The 6,515-nt window shown below is 42.5% G+C and overlaps 1 pseudogene; it reads right to left on the reverse strand.

The window, feature by feature from the left end:
- Positions 1 to 1,437: 1,437 nt before the first annotated feature.
- LOC114673499 (large ribosomal subunit protein uL18 pseudogene) lies at positions 1,438 to 5,479 on the reverse strand (annotated as a pseudogene).
- Positions 5,480 to 6,515: the final 1,036 nt, after the last annotated feature.

The raw sequence follows: 6,515 nt of genomic DNA on the forward strand, positions 1-6,515 counted from the left end.
CAATGTTTAAAAATGTGATTTGTGGGACAGGCATGGTGGCTCACACCTGTAATCCCAGCACTTTAGGAGGCCGAGGCAGGTGGATCACCTGAGGTCAGGAGTTCAAGACCTGGCTAACATGGTGAAAACCAATTTCTACTAAAAATACAAATAATTAGCCGCACATGGTGGTACACGCCTATAGTCCCAGCCACTTGGGAGGCTGAGGCAGGAGAATCACTTGACCCTGGGAGGTGGAGGATGCAGTGAGCCAAGATCATGCCATTGCACTCCAGCTTGAGCAACAAGAGCAAAACTCTGTCTCAGAAATAAATAAATAAATTTGATTTGCTTCTGGATATTGACATACTTTATGGTACACAAAAGATGAGCCAGGAAGCAAGTCTCCCTCATTGAAAACAAATGAGGAATTGTGAATTTGACTATGAGGCACTAGAAAGTAGACAATTTCTCAGTGGTACTAGAAGAGCATCCCTCAAAGTGGCAGGTATAAAATAAGTGGGAACACCTATAAATGATTAAAAACTCTTAGCAAACTAGAAATAGAAAGGAAATTCCTTAATCTGACTTTTTAAAATATCTATTAAAATCCTACAGCAAATGCTATTTCTAATGGCAATCGCTGAAAGTATTCTCTCTGAAATAAGAAACAGGGCAAGGAAACCTGTGACCAGCACTTCTAGCCAACATTGTATTGGAGATCCTGCCAGCATAGTAAGAAAAAGAAAGAAAACCTACAAAGATTGGAAGCAAGAAAAAAAAAAAAAAAAAAACAGAAACTGCTAGTTGTTGCATTGTCCAAAAAGGAAAACTCGAGAGATATCTGTAAGAAGAATTAATAAGAGTGTTCCACACTACTGTGGAATCTTCAGGATTTTTTTTATTTTGTTTTTTTTTTTTCCAGTTGTGCCTAACCCACATATATTTAAAAGTGTTTTTTTTCATCAAGACTTTCCTATTTAGTTTTCAAAGAAATAACAACTTTTGGTCACTAATTCATATAATATTTCCCTAAATCATAATTTTATTGTTAAATGTAACTGTCATTAACAGGTTTTGGTCCAAACACAACTAAACCCTACTAAGTATGCTGCTCAAGTGATAGAAGCAGAAATGCATGGATGTATGAGTCTCAACTATTGCTTATATCAAGCATGTCTTTTTAGGCTAATGGGGCCTTACCCACCTTGGAGAAACTGGCTTCCTAGGGCTAGTCAATTCCCAGAGATGGTACTATAAGTGCCCTTTCATACACAAACCAACCAATCCAGAGCCCACTCCTCTCCCACTTCCTCTATCAGGCTGTTACACTCGAGGCCAATATTCCCTTGCCTAATCATCTCAGGACCAAGTACCAGACAATTCAGGGCAGCCCCTACATCCCAGGGCCTGCTGAAATTATTCTAACTAGTCGATCCTAAGCTTGCTTACCTTGCCTCATCCATTCCCTCCCATGGAAACTACAGTAAAGGTTCTTGCCTTGTAAGCATCTTCCATTAGGTAATGCACGTTGCAGAATCTGCAACATTCTGACCTGTAATGTGCTTCTGATGCTCTTCGGCATTAAATTCCTTGCTTTCAGAACCATAACCAGGAATCGTTAGGCACTGTGAGGAATACACAAGCTTCCATCCACAGGGCTTTCAGAGCCCCCAAAACTTTATTGCCAGCGGTGGTTCTGGCAAGACCTGCACCCAAATAGCAGGTAAAGGCACCCGGCTGACCATCAATGCTTCCCACATTGTATTTATCTCTGGTCACCTCCACTTGGCCTTCATAGATCTTGTCCATGCCAAACCTACTGAGAAGCCTGTATGCCACCAGCAGGCCAGTACAACATGCTGCAGCATCATTTGTCAGGCCAACCTTTACACCGTATTTTGGCAGTTCGTGTGCATAAGCTGCACAGACTATCATGTCCCAATCTATATGGGCATAAGCCATCTGACAAATGGTATGTCTATTTATCACACAATCATTCTGTATTTGTGTGTGTTAGACTTATTTTTATCCTGTACCACCAAGTGTTTCCAAGCATAATAATCAGTTTTACCTTCTCACTATCTTCTAAATGTCACTTGGTATCTCTTAAAGTAGGCCTTATACTTGACAACTTTAACAAACCCCACCCTGCGGAACAGACCCGTGTCCACAGCTCAGCACTGACTCCTAGAACTGGAATTTACTCAAATTCTCCATCTTGTCATATACTTTTGACATTCTCCATCTTGTCATATGCTTTTTTGAATATCAGTCACTTAATTTGAAGTCTATGTCGATAACTCCAACATTAGAGAAAACTGTGAGTGTTTTTAGTTTGTTTTTAGTTTGTCTATTTTATTTTTTCCCTTGGTCTTGTTTATTAGTATCCCTGGTAATTTTTGTTGGATGCTGGACATCATCTTTGAAAAGTTACAGGCCGGGCGCAGTGGCTCAAGCCTGTAATCCCAGCACTTTGGGAGGCCGAGACGGGCGGATCATGAGGTCAGGAGATCAAGACCATCCTGGCTAATACGGTGAAACCCCGTCTCTACTAAAAAATACAAAAAACTAGCCGGGTGAAGTGGCGGGTGCCTGTAGTCCCAGCTACTCGGGAGGCTGAGGCAGGAGAATGGTGTGAACCCGAGAGGAGGAGCTTGCAGTGAGCTGAGATCCGGCCACTGCACTCCAGCCTGGGTGACAGAGCAAGACTCCGTCTCAAAAAAAAAAAAAAAGAAAAGAAAAGTTACAGAGGTTCTGGGTGATATCCCTCTCCCTTTTGAATACCTTTGTTCATTACTGGTTCAAAAGAGGATTCGCTCTGTCCTCTGGAAGCTGGCAAAGAGGGAGATCACCTAAATGAAATCAGGCTGTGAGCAAGCCGAGGCTCAATGCAGTCTTTGAATACCTTGATCCATTCCTGGTTCACACCTTCTCCTGAAGCACAGCACTGCAGAAGTTCTGACTTAATGCCTGGAGTGCTTCCCAGGGCCTCTCCCCTTGGATAGATCCCACACTTTAATATTCTGCTTCTCTAGCACCGTGAGTCTACCAGAAACCCTGCTCCACTGCAGCTGCCTTGCACTTGGCTTTGTGGCTCTCCTCCATGAACAGCTTAAGTAACATATGTTGAGGGAAAACTGATATTAAGCAAGGCTACTCCTTCACACGTCCTTTCTCTCTGAAATCTTCACCCCTCAAGTACTGGCTGTAAGTCCTTACCAGCCCCAAACTCCAATTTCTGTCTCCCAAACCCCTTGAGGTTGAGGAAAGCTCAGCTGACTTCACCCCTGCTCAAGGGTCAGTAAATGCCCCCAAGGTAAGCAGCATGCAGAACCTGGTCTAATCTCAAAGAACATTTCTGCCCCCTATGATCTTACCCTTCAAACATAGGCAGCCTCCATCATTCACATATGCCTTTAATTTTATATTTTACTTTCTCCAGCTTCTCTAGTGTCTCTCAGAAGAAGCATTAGGCTGTTACATGATATTCCATCATAGTCAGAAGGTGAGGTCTGTTGTGCCAGACCCCTACTGACTCCAGCAGGGATGGCACGATGTCCCAGAGGCCAAAGAAGAGACCCAGGGCCAACAAAGGAGACCCTGGGTGTATTGAGGACTTACATACAGGGCAGTTCAGGAGCAGCGAGTGGACAGAAAAACCACTATTGTTTGTAAAAAAGATACAGTTTATATAGTATTTTCACTTAGCAAACTCCACCTACCAACCCACACCTAGCACCCTCCCTTTAACCCAAAACAATGGGCCTCAATCCCCTGTATGACCTGCATTCCAAGGAATGGGCCAGGGATTCAGATGTCCTTCCCTTCAGAGATAAGGAGTGAATCTCCAGGCTGGCCACTCCTGGGTTCCTTAGCTCCAAACTCTGAACACACATTCTTCTTAGACCATAGGATTATTCTTAGGGTATGCTTGAGTTATTGCTGTCAGATGTGTCTGCCGTACAAAGTCCCACTGAGGACACATAGAAGGATGGCTACTAAGCAGTGAGGGTAAAACTAAAATGAAACACCACAAGTTTTTAGTGGAAAGAGTGATAAGAACAGGAGAATGAGGGAATTCAGAATAGCAATAAAAAATGGAGGAGAGATGAGTCATGGGATATAGAATGTCTAGAAAGTGTTGAGGGCAGAAAAGAGTTGAAAGAAAAACAGGAGCAAAGAGTTGTAAGCCAATAATGATTCTGACCTTTCTCTAAACTGCCCTGTGTAATATACTCATCCACCAAATCGCCACACAGGCAGCATATGGCTAGCGCTCAACTCAATGGATTACATTCCAAAACTTCAAAATTGAAGTCATGTCTACTGATATGAAGTGTGGCTAGAAAGTATCTTAGACATGTGATCATGACATGCTTCCCTACTGGACTGTAAGCTCCACTAAGGGAGAAGCCTTGTGTGGCTTGTTTACCATTGCCTCATCTGCCCCTAGCCTAATGTTCTGCACAAGTAGGCATGTTCAAAGTCAATTTACTGAATAATGCACCATTAAAAACATAAATAACAGTCAGGCACGGTGGCTCATGCCTGCAACCACAGCACTTTGGGGAGTTGATGTGGGAGGATCACTGGACGCCAGGAGTTCAAGACCAGCCTACATAGTGAGACCCCATCTCTACAAAAAAAAAAATTAAAAATTAGCCAGGAGTGGTGGCACATGCCTATAGTCCTAGCTATTCAGGAGGCCGAAGTAGGAGGATTCCTTGAACCTAGGAGTTCAAGGCTGTAATAAGCTGTGATTGCACCACTGCACTCCAGCCTGGGTGACAATGCGAGACCCTGTCTCTAAAAATATGTAAATAAATAAAAACCTGAATAACAATTTTTGAAACCATGAAATTATTTAGAGCCTAGATGTACATTGAAAGTGGAGACAGTGAAGCAAAATTTCATGCTACGGGATGTGAGGGAAAAAGATGGATTGAGGATGACATTAGCCTGAGCAATTGAAAGAATGGATTTGACACGGGCTGAGATGAGGAAAGATGTGGGTGTTGAAGAGGGTTTGAAGAGGGTCCAGGTAAGAGATTGGCTCTACATATGCTGACTTGGAGATATCCATTAGGGATCCAAGTTGAGATGTCCATAGGCAGAGAGATGAGTCCACAATCTTTAGCATATGATGGTGCTGAAAGCCTTGGAACTGGGTAAGATCACTATGGGGTGTGCTGACTATCCTCCCTTTGCCTCCCTATTGCCATGTTCCATCCTCCTATCCTCCTTTATCCTGGCTCATTTGGACTTTGTCAGTCAGATTTTTGGCTTCTATTGGGGTTCAGCCAATAGGAGCATGAGCAAGAGATCAAAGACCCAGACCCTCCTGGCTGAACTGTCTTATGCTGACTCTGTCCCTGCATCAAAGGCTATAGCTCCCACCAGCCAGCTCACACTTTCTATTACCCTTTTTCAGTTCCCGTAGCCACTCCTCTTCTAGCCCCTTCAGGCTCTTCACTGTTTCTAGCTCCAGATACTGCATTATCTATTGTTAGTGTGTCTAAATTGTACTCACATCTATAAAATGTCCCATTATCATACTCTCCTCAAATTACCCAGGTATTGCCTACTGGGGCCCTAATACAGGAAGAAGACAAGATATAAACCCAAGGACTAGGACCTGGGCAGTCAACTTAAGAGTTTGGGAAGAAGAGCAGGAGCAAGTAAAGGAGAACAAGAGGAAGCAACCAAGGATGTAAGAGACAAAAATATGCAGACCCCAGGTGAAGAAAGCATCTCCAGAGGGATGAGCAGCAGTGTTGATGGTATAGATAGTTCATGTGAGATAAGGACCCACTGAGAATATGCCATTGGCTCAGCAACATGGGAGTACTGATCACCTTGACAAGAGCAATTTTGGTGGGATGCTAATGCAATGTTTCCACGTACAGTGATTACAGATAGAAAATGAGGGGAGATTCTGCTGATCTCTTCCCAATGATAATAAGTAATCATAGTTTCCGGAAAATGAGATATAAAACTATATTTAAGGTATATTTTTAATCGGCATAGCACTATGCAAATGTAGAGACTCCCAAATAATAATGACAGCCACCATTAAACAAGTACTAAGAGCCAGGCTCAGGGCCAGACGCTTTGCATATATTGTCTTACTTAATCTTCATAGACATCCCATGAGACAGAATTATTATTCCCATTTAATTGATTCATTTGACAGCTATTTATTGAATACCTACTATGGACTAAGTACTGCTCTAACTTATGTAACATCAGTTATCCAAAGGGAAAAATGAATCTGCTTTAATGAACTTACTTTCTGGTGGTAAGGTTCAAATAAGGAACTGCAACACAGAGAAGTCACATAATTTTTTCCAAGTTCAAAAAGCCAGGAAGTAGAGGACCTAGAATTTGAACAAAACACTGTTCTTTCCGGTACATTTTCGACTTTGAAATAGCATACCAACAAATTTACAATCTAAAGGTTGTTCTAAAAAATCAGAGATGACTTTAAGCTTTCTGTAGAATAAACATGATTTCTGGGGCAAGTCTCAATTCCA

The sequence above is a fragment of the Macaca mulatta genome, chromosome 17 (genome assembly GCF_049350105.2).
Source record: "Macaca mulatta isolate MMU2019108-1 chromosome 17, T2T-MMU8v2.0, whole genome shotgun sequence".
Lineage (NCBI taxonomy): Eukaryota > Metazoa > Chordata > Mammalia > Primates > Cercopithecidae > Macaca > Macaca mulatta.